The 24770-nt window shown below is 43.4% G+C and overlaps 1 protein-coding gene across 1 annotated transcript in view; it reads right to left on the bottom strand.

Moving 5' to 3' along the window:
• robo1 (roundabout, axon guidance receptor, homolog 1) overlaps window positions 1–24770 on the bottom strand; it is a gene marked incomplete at its 5' end in the record, with an annotated part of 156103 nt that overhangs the window by 109133 nt on the left and 22200 nt on the right. The window lies entirely within an intron of this gene.

Below are 24770 nucleotides of genomic sequence, written 5' to 3'. Positions count from 1 at the left end.
TTAATTCCTGCAGGGTGGGACTTGATGGCTGTGAAGGCATTGTGTGCCTCCACACAATAGTATGTATGTGTGTGTGTCTGTGTGAGGGTGAGGGTGAGAGAGTGAGAGAGAGAGAGAGAGAAAGAGAGAGAGAGAGAGAGATAGAGAGAGAGAGAGAGAGAGAGAGAGAGAGAGAGGTTTTCCCCCACTTGCCATATCTCCCAGCATTGGCCTTTGGAGCTCATTCAGGACCAATTAAAAATGAGTCTGGTGTAATTGGAGGCACAGGCCTCCAATTAATTCACCCAGCATCCCGTGAACTTGCCACACTGCCTCATGTCGGTGCCCTCCACCCATCCCCCGCTATCCTACAAAACCCCGGTGCTGAGAAGGCATCTTCTCATGGTCGCCATATATTTGAGCTAAAGTCAGCATAATCAGTGACAGCTCCGTGGAAAGATTAATCGCTTTAATGCAAATGTGTGGTGTGGTCAATGGAATGTAATTAATCCAGAACCCCAATGAAGGACATCATGATCAAGTCATTTTTAGACTACCGTTTATGACAGGGCAGACGTTTTTTCTTTTTTTTACTTTGGGCACGCATCTTCTACACTGGTTCTTCCACAAATCTCATGCACACACTGTGTTTTCCTTTGAGCCTTGATATAGTCTCCTTCTTTGGGAGAGACTTTCATGTGTATTTCCTGCACACATCTTTTATAAAAAAAACTATTAGTCACAAACTGCAGTCTGCTTGTTGGTGAAATAAAAATAAAAATAAAATAAATAAAATAGCCACTCGTTGAAAATAATTAATGAGATGCTGCACTCACGATTGTGGAATATTACAGATGCAGTGCAAAGGATTTTACGCCACAGAACACTGTTTTCAAAAATATAAAAAGCAATTAGACCAAAGCTAATGACTTGGTGATTAAATATTTAGTGGCAACACATCAAATAAGAAATCCCGGTATTGCTGCCTGTCATTCTATAGGTATTAGAAAAGCATATCTGTAGAGATTAAAGCATTTCTGGGAGACAGACAGAAACAGATGGTGAATTAGAGAGAGCGGCATATCAAGCCTTAAGCGGGAATGTCTGACACTGAATAAAGTTTATAAAAAATACATGTCTGTGCTTCCTGGCTATTGGAGCTATACCTGAACCACTACCAGGCTAATTAACCTCTATTTGTAGCCGACTCCCATCACAAGCTTCTGAACCTACTGATGATATTGGGCTAACAAGGCCCAGCCCTTTTGCTTGGCAGCATAATGGAGCACAGAGCTGAGCTAATACTCTTCACTATGCTACCTACACAGGCCCATTACCACCACAGCGCCTGCACCACCACCCTTTGTCAGACAAGGCAGGCTAATATGTTTTATTAAAGAGGACTTTGAAGAGCTACGCCACTATCTGCTCAGCCCGTTCCCATCCTGATTTAGAGAGCTCCTCTCTCATTTGAACTGGTCTGAAGTTTGGTGTTTTATGGGAGGGAACCATTAACTATTTATTTGTGGCCCACTGTAAGGAGAGCTGTGCAGCAGGGAGCGCTGTGTTTGATCAGCGTCTGTTTACTGTACGATTACACCGGATCTGCATGATCAAGACGCAGACTGAAAATACAATAAACAGGTTACAGTATCCTGTTACGGGGAAGCTGGTAAGAAAAAGCAGGTGTACACACATTCAGCAGTTCATGCTGAACTCTAATAAGTGTGGGATTCCTGCGAGTGAGTGTGTGTTTCGAGTGGTGAGTGTGAGAATGTATCAGTTACACAATGCTATTATGCTTCCCTTGATCCGGATTTATTTAATTGTGTGTGTGTGTGTGTGTGTGTGTGTGTGTGTGTGTGTGTGTGTGTGTGTGTGCACGCACATTGCTGTGCTGATCCCCATATAGACATTTTGAGTGACCTCAGTTTCTTGAGCTCCATTACCCCTCACCAGGGGAAAAGAGACGCAGGCGGCGTGATGATTCTGTCATGATGGCACACACTCCCATGTCCCCCTCTACAGGTGCATTATTTCAGCAGAAGGCCAACCAGCTAACTTCACTCCTGCCCTACAGCACGCTCTGAACACCAAAACAGAAACCAGAGAGGAGCACACTTCACTACTGAGCCAAGCTGTTCGGCTCTCTTTCTCGCTTCCCCTCCCTTTATTTCAAAGCACTGCCCTTCCTTCTCCTCTGCTGCTTTCAACCGCCCACACTCCTACTCTCTATCCCCCTCTCCTCCCCCCTTCCTCGCTTCCAGACAGAAAATGTGAGATGAGCTAATGCAATACACAGCCTCACCGAGGGGAAGCTGGGACTTCTATTGCAAAGATCTGATCGATTGGTGCCTGAGGCAAGATTCTCCTTCTCCCTGAACCCTCTCACTTGCTAGAGCACTGTCTTTCTTTTTTCCAACATGTATTCACACACACACACACACACACACACACACACACACACACACACACACACACGCTTGAGGGAGTCTTTGCTTGCTGTGGAGGTGATTAAAAAAATATGTTTTCTCTCAATGCTAAAAGCAATCTCGGTAATGAACAGCAGCAACAAGCACACTGAATTGAACAGTCTCAGACCCATTCACACAGCCACCGCAAGGGTCCAGACCCAGACACTGACCCGTAGACTCACACAGTATCTGTATGCATCCTGGGATGCCTACAGACCTCTGGGGTATTTGCCCACTCTGAAAAGAAGGCTCTTTCCCCAGTCCAATCATTGATGGACAGGTCATGATCGTGGGATTTTCAGGGGGTTCTCAAGAAGCCAAGGTCACTCGACTCGAAGATCACTGGGCATACATTGCATATTAACATTATGGCTACCAGCTACATATCGATTCATACGTGTCTTGGGGCTAAACTTGATTTTCACCCAACAACACAAGTCGATTTCCTGTGGATCTATACTCCACGAGATAAGCCTGCTCCCTCAATCTGACAATGACATAATATGCAGAAGAGATGAACTGCTGCTGATCATGGAAATAGATCATAATGTGGTCCACTGAGCAGGGCACACATACGGCACTGGACCTCAGTGGGTAAACTATTAGATTTGGGGGCGCTGTGTAAAGACATTGTACTAATATCAGGTGATGTAAAAAATCAATTTAATTCTATAATTTATTCAGTTAAATGTGTTTATTTAAGGAGAGGAAGAGGAGAGAGACAGGGCCTGGACACAGGCGGGAGAGATGTAACTGTAGACGTTATTGTAGTTTATAAAAATGCAGCGCTCACTGCGCAGGGCACAAGGATATAACATTTAAACTGCACATTCAACCAGCTGCAGTGTCGATTTTACACTATGACAAGAGCTCCAGTATTGATTGTCTATAATTACATAATGCAACAGTTAGTATTGGAAGAATTTCACTGAGAACATTTACTGTCAGAGAAACAGCCGAGATGTCAACTGCAAGAAAATGCAATAAAATCTAGTTTGTGGCTCTACAAAGCTTACGAGTCTGGGACGCAGCGATCGATCCAACTACTCTTACTGAAAGCATTAAAAGACGACCCGAGAACTACAACCTAGACTCTGAGCAGCCTCGGGACAAGAGACAGATAGACAGGGTCAGCTCTGTCAGAGCCAGGGTCATTGCTTAAACACAGCATGTTTGCCCTATTGCAATTAAAAGCTCATGTGACCCCACAGGCGACATCACGAGTGCAGTATTTTTAGTACTAATCACTTTCTGCATGAAGATGATTGAGAGAAGCAGAAAGACAGGCCAAAATAAACAGACAAAAAGCATCACCTAGTGGAAGTAATAGGTCCAGGTCCAATTATTTCCCTAGCATCAAAAGCCAATGTCCCTCTGTCTCTCACAGCTCATTTCCTCGGCAGAGTGTTAGGTAGAGGAAAGCAGCCAAGCCACCTGCCCTTTACCCCAGGAACTCACAGGGGAGAGGAACAGTGAGGCAATTTAGATCTGTTGTCACTCAGGTCCCATGGGGTGTAGGGAGATGGGATAATGTGTCTACTTCCTTGAATGATAAACCAAACATCACAATGCTGGGTCATTCAGTCCAATCCTCGCTATAGAACAAACGATCCGCCTAGGATTGCATGCTTTTATATCGTGGTAAAGTTTCATTGCCTCCATAAAGATTCTCAAGGTAACAGAATCTCAAAAAGGCCGATGCTGAAATTGGGAGGTGTTGCCGTAGCCTGAGCCGTATCATCACACCTTATATCAGATGTCCAGCTGAGCAATGGAAAATATATGGAATATGGGTCTGTGATAAGGAAGGCCAAGCACGGTAGGACACTCCCTATCTACAGTCACATTAATCCATGATTAGGGGACTTAAGAGGGATTTATGGCAGAGATAAGAGCAGAGGGCGTGTCCCTCGGGGTAGCCAGGCGGAGACCGGAGCCACGCCTGCTCGGGACGCTGCCTGCCAATAAACGACTGCAAGCTAAAGAAAAGGCACCCTTTTCTGTTGAATTAGAGGAGATAACGGAGAGAGAGGCCAGAGATAAGAGGGAGAGAAACAGAGGGAGAGACGGAAGCGGCGCAAATAAGGCCAGGCACCTTACTCCTGCTGATCAGATGACATTACCAGGAAGGAGAAACTGAATCTTTTTCTGTTTCAACATCAGGATCCCACCCTGGAATGCTCTGCATCAATGACTTTGCCAGTTGCATCAGATCAGACCAGTTTTTATTGTTACACAAGGCTATCACTTACACTCCTGAGAGGCAGGATTAGAGCCCCGTGTGTGAGTGTGTATGGGGACCCGGAGGTGGGGCGATGGAGGGGGATGATGGATATCTTTATGGCCTCTTTCTTTCCTCATCTCTTTGTCTCGGTTTACCAAACAGAACCGGGTACGGTTACCTCGCTGATACCACGGCAGCATTTGAGAACCGATATCAGTTTTAAAAAAAATAGTACAACCATCCAAATTTGTCCTTTAATTTTTTTTTTTTTTTTTTGATCAAAGCAAACCTGAAACTCACTACCTGAGAGTTTACACACAACACTGCAACCCAGCACTAAACTGTTTGATTGTTTATCTGTATTTGCTGTTTCAGAAACTAAGTCCACACACTCGCAGATGATTTCAAAGCTCCTATTGATATTTGAGTGAAATATGACTTCTGCAGACTGTAATGCAAACACGACACAAAGCGCCTTTGTTATGATTAAGGCTGAGCCATTGAACAAAGTATAGGAAGTAATCAGAGCAAAACCCACAGACTGTCGTAACTCTGCAAGGCTCCAAACACAATTCAATCATTTCTTCATTTCATTTTAAACAATAGGAAAGTGTGATACACAGAGAAGTTACCATTGGTTAAAAGTAGATCAATGACTTGTAAAACACAAAAGTTGCTTCTGTTTTCAGCCGTTCTGTATATGTGGACTAATAATATATATATAAAATATTAAGATCACTGCCATTGCCTTTGATTGTGCTGATTCTCATTTGTCATATATGACACAGAGGTGGCGAATCTGCTGACGTTACCGTAAACAGGCAGCACTCCCTTCTACGCTTAGGGCCACAGGTTACCAACACGCAGACCTTCTGGGACTGTGGTATAATTACTGTTGCTCATCAGGATGGGATCCAACAAAGGCCCCTATGGCCCTGAAGCACTAGCCCCAAAACTGTCTGTGTCAGCTGGGAAACACATCTCTGACTCTCCCCTGGCAGGCCAGGCCGGGAGTGAGACAGCCCCAGCAGAGTGTTCCTTTGGGAGGCTGGGGTCCATCCTGCTATGGGGCCCCCATCTGGAGCTCTGACAATGGGAGCAGTATTTCCACTCCAGGCTTTCCCAAACGGGCTTGACACATTTGAAAGACACCAGGCGTGATCACAAGTATGACAGGAGGCGCAGTGATGCTCATGAAACACCTCTTATGTCAACCGAAGACAACAAGGACGTCTTTGTATCGTCTTCTATGGGAAAATCATCTCTTTTTTTGTAAGATTCTACATCAAAGTTATGAATGTAAACTCCATCGTTAAACAGTGGTTGATTCATTAGCAATACGAATAAAGCTTTCCTCTCACACTTTAAATATCCATAGCATTCTCACATAAATTGTAAGCAACATAACAACAGGGAGTAACTGTGAAAAGACATGACAACGAGAAGATATACTATACAATAATGAATTTTCAACAGAAACCCAGGGGACACAATTGTGGATGAGTTGTAGCTCCTCCTGATGCCAAGCAGCCCCAGTGAGTGTCATTAGACACCAATGAAAGCTGTCAAAGTCTGCAGAAGGCCATGAGGGCAGAATTCATTCCTGCAGGATAAACACAGTGCCGATGCTTTATTATATCCATTCACTGAGACAAGCAGGAACGATGTAGTGGAAAAGACTAGGATGCTTGTTAGGAAGCTGCCTGTCAAATTGGCTCCGGAGACCATGCAGGCAGACGGGCTGAACAGAGCGGATGCATCCAAAGAGTCGGTCTTTCTGTTCTGCGTGTATGCCAGTCTGTCTAGTATCTATCTATCAGTTTATTAACGTGTCTGTGTGTGATTTTGAGCAGCCCCCTCAAGTTGACCCTGCGTATTCACAGCGATGACCTAAGAAGAAAACTTGGTTCGAACTTCTTATGAAAGAACTCCAACATCGGTGTCAAGGAAGTCATTCCTTCTGTGGAGTGGAGATCCCGGGAAAGGAGCGGTGATTAATATGTGCCATGCTTCGACCCTCTAATAAGAAGCCTCTGTATGCGCCACAGTCAAGGTTCGGATCATAGGTGGGGATTACAGAAAAGAAGCACCAGGGAGCGTGACTGGGCAATTACATCTTGTTTTTGTTTTCCAACATTTCCAGTTATTAATGAGGTTTGACCAGTGCGTTCTCAGTGATACATCAAAGCAGCCTGGAACAGCAGGAAAGGAGAAGTAGGGGTAATTGAATATGCTGGTACATTTATTTTCCCAACAGGGGACAGCAGGAGTCTCACTGCGTTGAAACCCTCAAGAGAATAATAAATTGTATTTCAGCAAAAACGTTTTTTTTTGTATTTTGAAAAACAAATATATGGTTAATAGTGTGGATTATAAACATAATTATTAACACGTGCATATGGGTACGACTCTGTTTCACTACATTATGCAATGATTGCAGAGGAATGGAAACAGCACTGCAGGTTTCATGTAAACAAAACTGTATGCTTAATTTATTTCAATCTGCCGTGTCTGCTCAGTTCTGCGTCCATTAAATCCGGTACGATAGTCTGCTCCTCCCAAGGTCAGTCTCGGGACTGGGGACTGAATAGGTGGCCGGGAGTGGAGGGGCAGGCAGGGCAGCGGCTGGTAAACAGTGAGGAGGAGGAAGGACCAGCACACTCAGCTGGCACAGCCCAGCCAAAGGGAGTATGGCATTTGGGCTTGGTGCCAAGAAAAAGAACATCTCTGAAGAGATGCCAAAGTGAATCGGGGGCCGGCACGGCCAAAAAGCACCTAATGCTTTTTAAATGTTATTTAGTTGATGGCAGCGTCTGATACCACTCTCCCATTGGACCAGTGTTGTGTTACAGTCCCTGAGAGCAGAGACGATGACCTTATGTAGGCTATTCCAAATGTTCAGCCAAACACATTCTAAAGCAAATCTCAGACAGCTGGGTGTTGAAAGGGAATTTCAGTTACAGCATTCAGACGAGGGTACAACGGTAATGCCTGAGAGCAGAAACTTGGCACATTTCCTTCTTGTGCCCTTTAGGTTAAAAGGGTAAGCACGGAGCACATAACATTGGACCGTCAATGTGTGAAAGCTTGCGTATGCACATGCATGCACATATGAGACAGTGCTTCATACAACTGCACTGGAGCTGGGGATACACGGTATTATTGAAGTGAAACGTGGCTCCCAGAGGCATAGCGTAGGTTAAGACTCAGTGGAGCCAGTTTCTCATGTGGCAAGATCCCAGAGACACCAGCATGGCCTGCTGAGTGGGGCATGGCCCGAGTCCAGACAAATGGAACACAAATCGCCCCAAACTATTCGAAACCTGGCCTGGAAAAATGAGAGTGGGATGTAAGGCATGCCATGTGATGCACAGTAAATATTTGGTCAAAATTAATGAAGGGGCGAAGTCTGCCAAGAAGCCTTTTTCTAGACGTCCACAGAGGGGAGACTGTGCCCAGTCTGGCATTAAAATTAAATTTCCTTCTGCAGACCACTGCTCACTGGCATGTCTGCTTTCCAGCACTCACTTACCACGTCCTCTCCTCAAAACACACACCAACTGTCCAGGTACACGGTGTATCTTAACAAAATACTGTTTTCTTTCGTCCTTTAACTGGAATGACTTGGTCATGAATGTATTCCTTAATTTGCATCTGTCAGTTTTCTACATCTGACAGCAGAAAAACTGTCAACGTCTGATGAACGTTTCTAAGAAAACCTGTTTTCCTCCAGAGTTGGAGACGGCGGGGGGAGTCAGATCTGTGCGAGACAGCTGCGATGACAAATGCAAGAGAGGAAATATCCCTTTCAGTATTGTAAGTGGAAATAACCATCCTGAGGATATCGTTCTCCTTCCACTGACACTGAACTGCAATGATTTCCCCAACTTCTCCCTTCAAAAGTGAGGCAGCCAATAAAGAGACTTTTAAATCCATCAATTATGCTTTATTAGAGTCAAGGGTGACGTCTGCCCTGTCATACGAGAATGCAAAGAAAGGTGGCATGAGATCAGCTCAATCAAAGTCAATGTGTAAAGAAAACACTTTATAATTCCGGGTCTAGAAGATGACGAAAGGCTAGCCATCGTTATCACTACAGCATTAAGCAGAGGTGGAGACAGAAGTGAGTACGCTCTGATTAAAGGCCATAATAAGACAGGATAAACACCGGCTGTCAAGACTGAATGTCAGAATGAATCACAACAGTCAAGTCGGATAGCAGTCATCACAGAGCACCTTCAGACATTTGCAACAATGCCCTCTGAGTCAAACAAAGGTGGATTACGGAAGCCAAGTGCATGTAGGGAAATGAAGGTGTGGCTCTAAACCTAAAGTGCATTTTTTTTTTGTATAGTTTGAACTATGGGGCTTCAGATTAAGACCTGGTGACTGACACGAAGCAAAATGCAAAAGCAATTGTGTGCTTAAAGCCTGAAGAACCGGTCTCTCTCCCTGAGACTACAATTGTTATTCAATTAGAGCTTCCACTGTATGGGCGAGCAGAGCCAACGTGGGAGGGAGAGAGAGCGACTGCATAAGAGGGAGGATCGTATAGAGTGGAGGGATACTGAAAAAGTGGAAGGATTGATAAAAAGCTCTGCAAGTCTCAGGAATGGAAAAGTACAGTTTAAAAGCTTTTGAAAAGGTGAACATCCAGAGCCTTTTAGGATGAGTCGAAAGCATTGTTCCTGTTCAAAGGGTTTAATGGTGGTGGCCCTTTTTACAAACCGAAATGGCATACACACATTATCTACAGCAAAAAAAAAAGTTGTCTTAATTTCATTAGTCACATTAGATTTAAAGGAACATGTCAACAATTTGCAGAAAGAATGTCAATCTGATAATAGATCAGGATTAAACTGAATCTTCCGACTGGGTATTTACATGTTGAAATCCTCCTCACCATGGTTACAGCTGAATGGTGGGAGCGGCTCCAAACGCAGTCCTATAATAGCGAATCTCAAGGTCACTTTCTCATTAATTATGTTTTCCAGCACTTCCTCTTAAATAGAGCGCATCCTTCCTACTTTTATCACCGTCTTTGTGTGACAGAATCAGCCCCCGAGGAACACGACATGAAGTTGCTGATGTCGCTCTGGAGGAGAGTGGCTTTTCAACATGAATCTCCTCAAGCAATCAATCGCACTTTATGGATACAAATGAATATGTTTTGAGATTTTTAATAAACAGGAAATAATGTTTGGGGAAGGTGAGCCTTCCCACCAGAGGGAATGTTAACTACGACAGTATCGGTAAGAGGAGGAGGAACCAAAGACATGAATCAACTAATTAGCAGTCTCTCTTTTAACTGCTAATTTAATCTATCCCTCTCAGCCTCTTTTAATGGTATTTTTCCCTCTGTCAGTTATAACCAAAGAGAGGTTTAGCATTTCAAAAGTGTATCCAGGCCTTGCAATGAGGGGGTAGTAGAATGGTCAGAGATGCTGGGAGGAGGCCTGAGCTCAGGGAGGGAGAAAGAAAAGAAGGATACCGGGGAGAGGCTATCCTCAATGCCACCTCTCAGTCTCCCCAGTGGAGGAAATAAAAGGGAGGGAAGTCTGATCCTTTTTTTAAATGCACAAGGCAGAGCACCCAACAATAGCATGGCTTCTCCGCCACAGCTAACGCCAGGGCCGGGTGGAGCCTTCGGGGAGTTCCTGAGCACGCAGAATTAAGATCCATCTCGGGATGGTAGCCGTGCTCCACCAAACCATAACCTCAATGCCACACTGGAGCTTTGCACCAGGATCACGTATTCACTCAGCACTTTTACACATCAACCTCACCTCTCCCCAGATGTCCACCTTTAAAAGAAAAAACAACAACAACAGCAGTAGCCTTGCCTCGCAGTTTTCAACCACTACCACCCAATCAGCACATTTGCTGCCACAAGGGACCAGTGAGAATATGCAATGTGAGCACAGAGAGCCAGATCAAGAGAATTCCCAGAGCTGGTGTATCATGGTATGTTTGACTGCTTCGTCCTCCCGTTCGTCCTCCGCTCTTCCCCCTCCATCCCCCTTCCACACCCTGGGGTAGCCTTGCCTTTGTGTAGGCGCCCCCCTCCCTCGAACGCTCCTCACACACCCTCAGTCCCTCGTGAACCATTCTCTTCCCCTCCTCCATGCCTTACAATCGCGACACAATGCGGCCTCTGCAAACCCACAGGCCTTTTCTGCGTGTCAGCCTGCTTTAAGAAAGGCTCTGCTCTGACCAGCCACAAAAAAAAAGAGGCAAGTCTTCAAAAAAAATTGGGCCAAAACAAAAAAAAGGGAGGGTGAGATGGGTAAGAGGATGAAGAGATTCCTTAAGCCCCCTTTCGCCACCCCACACATACACAAACACACTCCCCACCTCTCTGCATTTCCTTCTCATTCACATCTATATAAGTGGAGTCATGGGGAAACTAATCCACGGTGAAGCTAGATTAAGTAAACATGCATAATATGCGATGTGGAATCAAATGTGGATTAGCATTATGCAATTTGCTTGTGTGTTGCTGTGTCTGCATTTCTAACGCTATGCATTTTTCACACCACGGAGCAAAGCTGCGGGAAGTCAAAGTGTGCCATTTGTGAACTGAGACAGAAACCAGACAACACCTTTCATCCCATAAGGACATGTCATTTATCACTACCGCACCGACTGGCAATAGGGCATGTTTGTCTTCCACGTCAACTGTCAGAACAAGATGCATTTACTATACCGACTGACCGACCAGTCTAATATCCTGGAGACGCCTGCTGCTTTCCAGTATCGGCCAGCTCCAGACTAAAAAGCTTATATGAAGTTATGTTCCGGAGTATTCTTAGTGCAGGCGGCTTAGCTCTGTCTGGCTATACGTTTGTAGAGCTTAGACTGACAGAATATTTGACAGACAAAGTGAGACTTGCTAAAATAGTCATAACAACATTATCATCAAGCGATAAGCATAACTCTCCTCAGTTCCAACCGTCTAAACCGAAGCCTGGTGAGACGTAGCAGTTAACTCCTGAGGAGTTTGAAGCACCAGGATGCATTGGGATGTATCCTCAGTTTTATAAAATGAATTAAATCCTCTGGCTCTCTTTGCAGACATGCATATCAGTCAAGCTGCAGCCACGGCAAATTACAAACTATTGATGTCAGATGGATTTGTTAATTAATCCAATTAAGCAGCGCTTTTAGGTCATTAGGGGAAAAACAGTTGGGGGAAAGCAGATCATTAAGAGCCACCGCCTAATTATCTGCCCTAAAACAAACTGCTTTGAAATGTTTATCTCGTCAGTCATTAATGACTTAGACACAGTTCTCATGAACAGGAAGAGCACACGGGCTGCCCTCCCACATTCCTCCATGTGATTTCACTAAGCCAAAATCGGCCTAATCCTGGATCTTAGGGTGTAAAACCCTGCTTGATTTGGATTAGGATCAGATTAATGTGAATTAGTGGAAGTTATAGATATATAGCTTCATGAGCACTGTCACCTCGCGCAGGTGTGACAAAGCAGACCTGAGGCTCTTTCTACTGCCCTCACACAACATCTGTTCAGAGAGTTAAACTCTCGAAAAAAAAAACATGCATTGGTTGGCCATTTAGAATACCGCAACGCTATTTCACAAAACGGAGTAGAAAACAGCTGCGAGAGAGCTTTAAGGGAAGAGGCTGGCTTTAATGAGCAGGTTTTAAGGCCAAAGGAAAGGTAATCGTAAAGAAGACAGGAGACAGAGATGGCTCTCACCTGTGGTCTCTGCTCATTAATTGGCCCTGAATCCTGCTGTGTCCTGTCATATCGTCATGATATAAGAGGTGGAAGGGCTCAGCAATTCATCAGCACTTACGAGTAAATTTGTCAAACCTCAACGGGTAGGTGCTGCCGGGGCTGGGGCTGATTACCAGGGAGGGCACCAATGACTCCCACAGCCCTTATATGTATCAGCACCGGCACATGCTCCCACTTACACACAGTGCTATGCTCGCATATGACCACCCAAAGAGTTTACAACCACATGGATGTACATTTTCAAAAAAGAGTGCTGATATTTGCCTTGAAATGATATCCTGCCTGTTAATATATGTGATTTGAATCTCTTGAAAAGCAATCTGGAGTGTCAGTTAGAGTGTGAGGCGCTCAGCTACCTTTTGCCCTCATCTGAATGGTACCTCTGAGGTGAGTAAAAGGTCTGACTGGCACATAGAGGAGAGATAACAACCATTTAGTGTATAGCAGATCACCTGATAACATAACATGACGGATGGAGGTATCAATTTGCAACCTTCAGACGGAGCAAGGCGGCAATAAGCATGTCAACACAAGTTTGACAAGGACAAAGGTCATCTCGTCTATCTCCCTCTTTATCACACATACAAGTGGTATAAAAATACTTTTACAATCAGGCCAGCAATGTAAAAATGATTAGAGATGTTACTAAACACCATTACGAGTTTGTTTAGGAGACTTGATACCTTCCCTACAATGAAGCTATTACCCCTCCAATTAGCAGCAACTATGAAATATTTTCCTGGCAAGTGGTGCGTAATCCAATTTTCGTGACACGAGTGTCTAATCCACGACCAATCCTTTGAGTATCTGCTGTCCAGTCCGTCTCTATTAGCAGGTCCTATTCTCACGCCTCTCCCAAGAAAACCTCAGACATCCCCACAGCCGGGCGTAATTGGAAACCCTGGTGTCTGACGGTCTTTCTCACAGGACGGGGCCATTAGCGGCTCAGCCTGGACTCGGGATCCAGCCGAGGGCGAAGCAGATGAGGAGCCACCTCCGAGCTCGAAACCCTCACCTCTGACCCTACTTCCTGTTATCGGTGCTACAGTGTTTCCTCAAACGACTGTGGTGTTACAGGATTTCCCCATCGCTACATCTCTGCCTCTCTATATGAAACAAAGACCCAATTCAGGAAACCAATCAGGAAGCACCAATAACGTTTGAACATGGATGATGAAAATTCTGCAGAAAGTCAGTGACTCTAAATCTGGACGAACACAACGACTAGATTAATAATTGAGATACATAACATGTATAGTCGTGCAGAGAGACCAGAGATCATTTTTAAGAACAGCTAGACACAAACTAAGAACAAAATATGATAAACAGTAAGTGTAAAGTATTATTATTTCAATAAATAAACATGCTTGTTTTTCTTAAACTTCCATTAGTAGGGGTTTTGTACAAGCTTTTCTTTGTGTAAAATGACCCACTTGCTGCCATTCAGGGTGCACTTTTCCTAATGTCTTATAATGGGGTGGCAGAGATTTGCTTCCTCATAACTCAGAAGCAACTGACCTGGAAAACCCCAGCTATCATGATCCTGGAGCTCTATAAAGACATCCATGTGATGGGCGAGGAGGAATAATGTGTACGATAATAAGGAACGATTCAAGCAGCGTCAGAGGACAAAGACAACTGAAAGCAAGCAGACGGATCTCCACACAAAGCTGAATAAACAGCACAACACTGAAATAAAACAAGACCAACAGCCAAATGAAAAACAAGAGATGTTGCATATTTTCATGAATAAAGAAATGCACACAGAATGTTGCACTCAGCAATAACATTCATGCATGGGCAGCATGGTGACATACATGGAAACATGGTCTCCACAGGACGTGTGCTGTCTATATGACCGATGATAGCTGCTCTCTCCATGATCCCACATGGCTTCAGCACTTTATGTGTGATTTTCTTTATGTATGCTCAGCTCCTAAAAGTAAGACAGCCTGAGGTTTTGCATGTGTTGGTCAAGAAGGGAAATGTGATTGTTGTGAATCAGATTTGCTAAAAGTGATATGTTATACATATGTATGATGAAAGCAACGTGAAAGTCAAATTCCATGTATGTGTACACACACATGGCCAATAAAGCTGATTCTGATTCTGGTTGAGGAAGTTGATGTCAACATTTTGTCATGGAAGGCATATATTATATTAGTAAGTCCTTTAAATATTTGTTTTTCAATGTTTTTAATTGATCTGTTTTGTTTTGCATGTAATAGTCCAGTTTAATTGTTGTTTAAACTCTGTAGCATCACAAACAATGAAAGAGATTTGTTTTCACCTTTGACTTTTTTTTTCTAAATTAAATTTGCAGCTAAAATACACATGAACTGCTTTAGGAGGATCAGTGACTTACCTGAGCACACATGGACAAATCCCAACAGAAATACAAATCCAATAGAAGTTGGAGACATCATTCAACGCCTCTCTTGTGAGAAATGGTCTCGTGTAATCCAAATTATTCAAAACGCAATTTAGGGATCCGCTCCGTCATGTCAAACTGCAAAAAAAAATAAACTAAATCTTAAAATCCAGAGTTTGAACATGTAAAACACAGATTTTTAGTTTGAGAGTCCGGGAGCAGCGTATCAAGAGTTGGAGTTGGCTTCTTGTTCTTGTCGTGGATAAGTGGAAGGCTTCAAAAGATGGAGAAAAAAAACATAATACAAAAAACAGTTCGCAACAGTTTTAACACAACATGTTAAAACATCTGAGCAGAGAGGACGGAGAGCCTCTTCTTTGAATTCATCCCGCCGCTGCAGTGCGCTCAGACCTCTCAGGCGATCTCAATCAACCCTTTTGGTTCCTTTGTGCTAAACAAAAAAAGCACAAAATAAAAAATCCACTGTGACTAAAAGTTAAGTGAAAAGTGAGTGAAATAGCGCGAGCGGTCGCTGTAGTCCACGCGGAAAGCCTCAATCCTTGCAGTCACATTATCTCAGTCCAGTTTTGAATCTGTCACTTGAGATCGGAAACTTTGCGAGTTACTCCTGTCCTCCCTCATCCACCAGATCCAGGCACAAGATCAGCGCAACTTTTCCATCACTTTTCCCCCTGGTTCTCCTCCGCTGCAACTCCGATTGATCCTCGTGCGCGTCGCAGATCCCGAACCTCAGGCGAGAGGGGGGAAATACGGATTCATATTCACAGCATTTCATTCAAGGAAAGCGGAGTGCCTCGTCAATTGGTACGCGCCTCTCTACCCCCTCCATAGACCCGACTATGTTTCCCTGAGAAGAAATTTAACCTCTTCCCGCCTGGATCCCACCGAGCGGCGCAGTGAACGCAGCGCAAGCCGACGCGCGAGGCTCCTGTGTTTGCTTTCACTTTGTCCAATAATAAGAGAAACCTTATCAAAGTATTCGGACATGTTGTTTTTATTCTTTCTGCAGTTCATGGTTAAAACTAAAAGTAACAGCCTCTTCCAGTGATATTCCTAAAGGGACTTAGGAGTATGTTTTTGGAACTTAACAGTTATGATATAATGGCTCTGCCATACTTTAGGGGTTCGTTTTGTCTCCTGTGGTTTCATAGACCATTAATATTCCAGTTTTACAAACTACAATAGCTATACATGCTATGTTTATCCTTCTGAAATGTAGTACAGAATAAACAGAAAGTAAATTAATCAAACTGCCCAAACATGATATATTGTATACATAGGTGCATGTGCCATTTTCATTTCACTTGTGTTTTACGTGTAAAGCCTCTGGTGTCCATGCAGGCCTATATTGTGTGTTAGACTGGACACTTAATTAATGTTTCAGAGCAGCAGCCCACTTAAAATATAACTTAAGAATGCATTGTAATCTAAATCCCAAGTTTACAGTGTGCAGTTACAGTGCATTATTCACGATGACAACATATGGTTGATTCAAATCGGACTATTTATCTGGTGATCCATATGTTCCTAATTTAATAGTTTCCCATATGTGACATAAACTTGGGACTCAACCACATGAAAATGTGTTTCTCATCTTTTTTTCTTTCTTTTTTTGACTCAAGACTTAAATGAAACCGAGTTTCTCTGCAATAATGGGTTCACTTCGGCCCACAGCCCGTGAAAATTATTTGCACCTCTGAGTCATAACCGACTTCACAAACAGACTGCTTATGTTAGATTGTGCAAGATCAATTGCTGTGCAAATTATCTTGCATTAAAATCTCTAAAATGTGAGGGAAAACATGAATGACTAAAAAAGAAAAAAGAACAGCTGAAAAGACTCTCACATTTCCGCAACTCAGAGTTTATATGTGGCGCCACTGCACATTAGTTACCAAACAGCGCCCTCCAGTGGAGGCTGACGGAACTAAACCAGGAAGCCCTGTTATCGCCAGGAAAAAGTCCATATGTAGGCCTATCTCAGCCTGGTGACACATTAGTCATCAACACTTTTCAAAGTGTGTCATGTTTCAAATACTTCCCACGCTTAATGACGATCTTGTCCCAGAAACAAAAAATAGCCCTAATAAGCATATATGTTTCCACCAGACCACGATAACACTCCATTTAGCACATTGTACAGCGAATACACAAATGCAAGTACATCAAAGATATCATTGAAGTCCAGGAACAAGTTATTATCATACAAATACAAAGTGCATCATCAAGTATCATATGATTAGTTCAAAAAGCTGCTGTTCACCAACAAATTATGCTGTTTATCAACAGTCACGGTAGAATCGGTACCCTGCTGTTTGCTCTAAATGTATCTATTTTAATTAGTTGAATATTAAAACCTTTAAAAAACCTTTGGATCCCCTTCAGTGACCGTTGCATGTCTTCATGTGGAGTCTGCATGATGATGAATGCTACCCGACTGACGTATTCAGACAAAAGTCTGCCTTTCAACTCTGAACGTGATTTTATTTCTCATTTATCCATGTGTCTATTAAATTACAGTTTTACACACTCCATTCCCACTTGTTCCTCATGTGCCCTGTTTTCCTGAAAGCTTTTACCGCTCTGGATCTGTAAAGTGACTGTTCAGCTGAATACCACCAATTGAAGAACACAATTTCCTCTAGTCAGCAGCAGGGAGCTGAAACATAGAAGCAATTATCAACAAAGTCCTGAACAGAACAGGAGGGTGTCTGTTAGGGCTGATTGCTACAAGGGGATGTGAGCGTTTTGAACTTTTGATCTAGCACAGCAAAGAAAAAAAAATGCAAAAATAAAACTGTGTCGCACAAAACAGACATTGTTATCGCGGGGTCACTACAGGGCTCTAATCGCTCTTTTTCTCACATTATCTGGAAATAATATGACAGGCTTACCTCTATGTACACATGTTCATATTGTAATGTTGCATCAAACCATTTTGTATTCAGGTGTGGTTTCGCCCTTCTTCTGTGGTTGTCAAAGAAAAGAAAAAAACGGAAAAAAATCCCACAGTAAGCACAAGTTATGACAGCGGAGCTTAGTGAACAGAAAGGCTCTGTGTCCTCTCTCCTTTCCCTCCTTTGCAACCTTGATCAGACCAGCAGAGGCAGGAAAAAGAGACATATTGCCAGGGCTGTGACGGCAGCGGAGACAGCAGAGCGCTTTTAACACCTCGGCCAAATCGTTTTCACACAAAACAACTTCCAAGAATATACAAGGTACAGAAGGATACAATTACCCCATCCCAAACTGCAAAGCGCTCCAAGGCTTTAATGCTTTAACAACCACAAAGTTTGTCAAAATCCACATGTTTTTATATATGGTGCTTTTTTGTGTGACAAATGTTTAGTTAACAAGAGAACCAAAACAACGTTGGATGCTGTCAAACATTTGTTGAGTCATTAGTTTTTGGATGACAATTATGTAATCTAGCACTATTTGGTACTTACTGTGAAAGAACTGGTTACATTTGTGTGGTTTGTTGTGGGAGTGCCTCAACATCTGGTGGTTTTGGTAAAGTCCAAAATTATAAGGCAGCCTTTGGCACCAGTGAGACTTCTGTGACCCGGCGAGGCGATGGGCCCTGTGTGGACCCTTATGGTCTTTAGGGACTCCCAGCATGACCAGCATGGCAAACAGCACCACCAGAAAACACACAATCTGCATGGTGATGTGTGTGGACAACACACAGCCAGTAGATGTGAAAGCATAGAGCTATCATAAAACAAAAACACACTCAGTTCTTGTTCGTTCAGGAGCTGTAGGCCGGTGTTCTTTGAAAAGTAGCGAATAATTCAAATCCAATTCAAAGATCCTCTTGAAAACTCTCAAAAACTGCAACAAACTGCAAACATTGCCGAACTTCCCACCAAGAGTCCTTCATGCTGCGACCCTTGAGATCTGCCAAATACATAAACTCCTGCAGTCTTGGCGGGTCCCCTAAATCCAGAGACAACGTCCCCCCCCCCCAGAGTACGATGGGATCTTAATGAGGGCAACTCTGTACACAATGTGCATGGGGAAGTTCACACCCCTCTCCATCTCACCATGCCATCGCTCAATGGAGAGGACTGCCTCTCATCTTCCCAACCTATTTCACTCGGATAATTCTCCTTTTATTAATATTCAAAAGGAGTTTGTGGACGGGCCCGTCTTTTCTTATGATGCTTCTATGCTTGCAGCCGGGGGATCCTGTAGGCTGCGTGCTGAGTCCCTTTTCAGATGTGCTGGACTCCCATCCCATCACCTCCATGCTGAGGGGACCAACAGGTGGGGCACGGCGAAAGAGCCTGCTTTCCCTTTTCCCTGACTAAGACTATTAAATGGCTTTCAATTCCCATCTCACCAGCGCACTAAACAAGACAACATGAAACCAAACTTTTCTCTTTCGAAAAGATACTCCCTGTTGAGAGGCGAACAAAACACTTTCCCAGAAGACAGACATGTAAAGACACTTTTCCATCCTCGGAAAAATGTTTTTGGGGGTACATTTCACAGTACACACTCTGAAGTTTTTCCTCCTGAATATGTTAGGAAGCAAACAGAAAGTTGGCAAAGTTTCAGTCAGAATCACCTTGGACAGAATGTGGCCAGGTACCGTATGTTTAAGCTCCCTGCAGGCAATCAAGTTGGATGGTTTATACTTCGCTTGCCTCACATTCACTATCGCCTTTTATCATTCATGTCCTGTCCTTGAGGAGCCATTCTTTTATTTATTCATTGTGCATTGTGCAGTAGTCTTTGTGAGTTGGCAATGGACAGCGCATCTCCAAGGTGTTTTGAAAAGATAAACACGAATAACATGAGGTACAAGGGCCGTGTTTCGTTGAGCTCCTTTAGCATTCTCCAGAACGAGCAATAAGCTGCAGGGTAACTTTGTCCAGCATCAGTATTTGGGCTGTGATTCATTTTATATCCCAGGCCCTGCATCACAACTCAGGAGCAGTATCTATGATGACTGAGCGAACCAGTCAGGAGGGCAAGGTCCTCTGACAAGAAAGGACAAGACTCCCAGGGCAGCAGCTTCATGCTCATACACAGAGTTGCTGTGTGAGTGAGGAAACACGATAAAGCACTGGCTGATCAATGGCATCAATTCCCATCATTCTAAAGCTCTGTCCATGTCTCCTCACCAACCTCAACAGAGGATCAACGGCTTAAAATAGAGTAGTGTAAACATATAGGATTGCATTTACTTAACTGAACCAACATTTATCTCAATGTCTTGAAACATCTGGAAATCTTGTACTTTTAGAACTTCCTGGAATACATTGCATGATTGATAAGTGCGGTGGCACTTGTCTGAAGGACGTATGGCATTAAATAAAGACTGCGTCGTCATGCAGTTGGCCCATGAGGAGGAGCTCTCCATGCTCTGACACGGATGGAGAATGAAATGATTTTCAGGTGGGCTGACAGATTGTCCGCATGGGGCCGACAGACAGAAAGGATGGGACACAAGTGATGTGAGGGAGAAGAGGAGAGATGACTGGTGGTCCTGAGGAAGTTATTGGTGTTACTGTGTCACCGCTAAATGAGGCAACAAATCATTTCTGATTGGTTGCTGAGGGAGTGGTGAAGCTCCAAGAACACAAACCATGCCACTGCTAACTGCACAGGATCCTGCCATCATGAGCAATGTTTGACTTGAAAGGATTTCATGTAGCGGTTCCTACTGCAGAGCAGTCAAACATTTAGATTCATGTCCATTTAGAAAGACTAACATGGCTTGTGATTAAATATAAAGACTGCCCAACAGAAATAACATAGATACATTAGTAATGGGCTAATGTGTAATACACACATCATCAATATTTGAACATTTGTCTTGAATAGGGCCAAAAGACTGAGTGAAATTCAAATCACAGCTGGCGAGTCAGACAAAAATCCACCATATTTAGACCTTGACACATATCAGCAGAGACTGAAAGTGAAGCACTGAGTGCTGTCTTGTCATATTTCTGGAACATCCACAACAGAAACCTCAGTGATTGTTAGACCATTTCTTCCGTCCTGTCTGCTGTGGACGGTACTGTGGCCCCTTAGCTCTACACCAAAGCCCAAGAATGTATAATTCTGGGCTCCATCCCAAAATAAATACAGTCAGCCCACTCAGAGGAACCTCAGAAACAAGCCAGACAGAGCTCTAAAAATCCAGAAAAGACAGAAAATGTCTCTTGTCACCATTATATTGAGAGTTTGCCAGAGAGGAGAGGAAGGGACAGGCGATACACAAAGCAAGTGAGATGCAAAGCAGAGTGTAAGAAAACATAAACAGAAGAGTGAGAACATTCCTCTTCTCACTATAGCCTCTCTGTGCGGCTTTCAGACATGATTAAAAAAAAAGACAAGGGTCCAGTGAAAGAAAATGACGGAGAACTAAACAAATCTGTTTCTGTTCAGTGAATGCCCCCATGCATGACTCTGCTGCAAGAAATGTGAGGCAAAGGGGAGTGTGTGTGTGTGTGGGGGGGCAGACACTGAGGAGAAAGAAAGAGGGGGAGCTTCACAGGATGCCGCGTCGAGGTTTGGAGCACAAAGCAGGATGAGGCGATAAACAGGCTGTTGCTTTTCCGCTTGCCTGCGCACACTGAATCCCTCTTTCCCTGTGTCTTTTAATGGGCCTCACATTAGCATCTGTTTAGCGTCAGCCTCGATATGGCCTGTGGAGGCTGATTAAAATAACCCAGCTATCACATAACATCCTGGCAGCGACATCAAAATACAGTCAGATGCTGGAAAAGTTGCAGCAAGAGACGTTCAGGAGGTTTGAATGAGCGTTCTGCACTTCTGATGTCAGAAAGATGTTTAGTAGTTGCTTCTGTTCAAACTCTCCTCCTGTGAGATTATGTTCCACGGGGAAAAGATATTACGTTCATTGTGTTAGTAACAAGTAGTCAACATTAAGATTACAATGCAGCACTTGAGTGCTACAACATCCCATGTGTGCATTTTCATGTCTGACTGCACTAGTGTAATAGGAAGATAAGATTTGGCAACGATTAAAATATTAAAGTTATCTCTGATAGTCCTTGGATTGCTCTTCTTTCATCCGACATAGGTTGTTGTGTGACCGCCGCCTCACTCCTTCCCACATAGAAATGCACAATGGCAGACACAAGCAGCATTGTGTTTCATGCTTAATTGGCTGAATTTGTTTAGAGAAAGAAGAGCTTTAACGAGTGACAGTGGGCCGCGGGGTAACTGAGCCAAGAGATGCCTTTGTTCCTATCGCTGCTGGACCACAGCTAATCACATGGCAGCGAGATGCAAGACAAGACGGAGTCTGACCAAGAGTTGAGCTCAATCAGAGCAACATTCTGACCATTATTTAAGTGAAAAATAAACAGCAATTTCGAGGTTTTCCGGGTCAAATCTCTTCACCATGTGTATGTCATACATTGCAACTGCATTGATTTGTAGCTGTGAAGGTTTAGCTTTAGCAAAAGGCTCCTCTGTTGGCAAATGTTTTCTCAGTCTCCAGATTTGACGGCACTGACAAGGATACTCGAAGCAACTTAATTAGTGTCAAATCAAAGAGAACCAGTTGCACAACCAGGACACTGTCACCAGTGTGAAACTATGTATACAAATCAAATTATCAGTTCCCTTTTCATTAAAAAGACATTTTGTATTTTGAGACTACAGCACATTCCTGGACAAGACTAAGTGTTCAACAATGTCTGTTGGTTTTATCCTCTGGGGACCATGGATTTCTGCACAAACTTTGATTGCACTAGTATTTTTGTCTGGACCATAGTGGTGGACTGAATGACTGACGCCCATCCCTCGAGTCACATCTAAAACGCGTGGCTAAAAAGTCAGTCAGGGCCCAGATCAAAATTCTTTTGTGGCAGTTTTTGTGGGCTATATAAACATTCCTAATTCAAACTATAATAACACTTTGGTTTTCTACATGTTTTCTGTCATATTATAAAAAAAATCAATCAATCAAAAAAGCAAAAACACAAATTGCTCTCGCAATATTTGAGACAAACCTAAACTGCACACCCAAACTGTCATAGAGCTGAGAATTGATGGGATGCTAATAATCTTTTTCCTCAAAGTTATTTCTTCCAGAAACTTTCCAGAACTGTACTTAGGATATCATTCTGCAGTAGTTGTGGTTTCAGTGGGGCCCAAGAGCCAACATCAGTGACTGATCTCTCTCTGAAGACCCCGAGCAGAGAAAAATGCAAAGACACTGCTCATGCTAAAAGTCTCTCAAATAAAAAGCCTATTCTTTCAGCCTTTCCCTGGTGCGATCAGCTGCCAAAACAAACTGGCGCTGTGATGAATGTAATAAATATGATCGATGGGATATCAGGCGCAGCTGACCTCACACCACGCGCCAGAGTCCAAGGAGCAGGTGCTGCCCAGATTTACAGCCCTCCCCCCAATCTCATGACCACATCTCCACAGCCCCCTACAGTTCACACTGAGTCTTGGAGAAACAGGCTTAATATTGGCTGTGACTGAACTTTATGTACAACATGACGATGCACGAATCATATCACCGCCAATAAAACCAGCAATGATTTTACACATCATCAAGCCTTCAGTCATGGCTGACAGTTATTAGAGTAATTTCTGCTGGTAGGAGCACACAGGGCTGTAAGTGTTCCTTATGCATTTACTCCTAAAGATAAGCTAAATCAATAAAACATAAAAAAGCTAATTATTCCGAAGGCAGCGGCAGCTTTGGAAATGAGCATAAACTAGGGAAGGTGTTTTATCAAATAATAGCTATTAGACGCTGCTGTGGGTGGATCACTAAAAAAAGCTCTCATTTACCAGGGACATACAGTAGCTCCAAAAGTACTGTATATTACTAGCAACTCCTGTAAATGGGCAATGTTAATTACAGAATGGTCAATCTTATCACAGTTTTTTGTACAATTTAGATTGGATTTAACTCTCAGATTCGTAGAGCGCACACTTTAAACTCTTAGAACGGAAATCGTACTGTGCACAGACAGATAGTTTAGTACTTCACCCTTGGAGTGATCAGAATGTGCACTTAACACTCCTGACTCTAAAATATATAAAACAAAGAATAAAAGACTGCTTGGCGGATGAAGTTGTGACTGAAATTCGACAGTGGCTCGGATTTTATGAAGCACGCCTTATGTGAGCCGTCCAGAATATCCGAACAGCTGAGAAGCTACAGCTGTTATACAGCTAACATTATATTAGTCTTGATTGGTGTTGTCCAAGAAACAAATTACCTAACTCCTTGCTGTATATTACAGAGCGGTTGCAATTACTCTTGGAAGATAATACTACTGAGTTTTTAATACAATATTGATGACAGGTTGTTGACCAAAGCTGTGTTATGAAAGACTAGAAACCTCGTTTGGAAGTTGCTAATAGCAGCAAAAAAAAGCGGCAAGTATGTATTCCTGTAAAGTCAGAGGAGCCACAGCATTCCCTCCTCTCCACTTTGAGATGGTGACCCATTTACATCCTGAGAAAACACTGATTATCCTTTCACTGAGAAATTAAGTGTGTTTGACGGGGCAGGAGCAGCTGATTATTAGCACTTAGCAAAACCCTATCCAATCTTCTTCTCAATTATCACGAGGACACTAGAAACATGGATCTGAATATCCTAATTTAATTCTCACCTCAAAGTCTTTGTGCTTTCAACCCTCATGCTCTCGTGCTAACACCCATCTCAAATCCCCCCCCCCCCCCCGAGTGTCTCTTGACCACATTACTCCACGTTCTCTCCTGACAAGAACGGCTAACAGAGCCATTTCCTGGGATGGTGCTACGCTAAGCTGTGTGGATCAGGGAGATGAAAAGAGATTGGACAGGGAACAAAAAAAAACTCAACTGGCCTCAGCAGCTCAGAGGCTGTGAGGAAGACATTAGTGCATGTTTATAACTAATTATATCTCAAGTGAAAAGCTTCCCCAGGCATGGCCAGACAGCAG

Source organism: Taurulus bubalis (assembly GCF_910589615.1).
Source record: "Taurulus bubalis genome assembly, chromosome: 10".
Classification (NCBI taxonomy): Eukaryota; Metazoa; Chordata; class Actinopteri; order Perciformes; family Cottidae; genus Taurulus; species Taurulus bubalis.
This window is presented reverse-complemented; position numbering and strand designations above follow the sequence as displayed.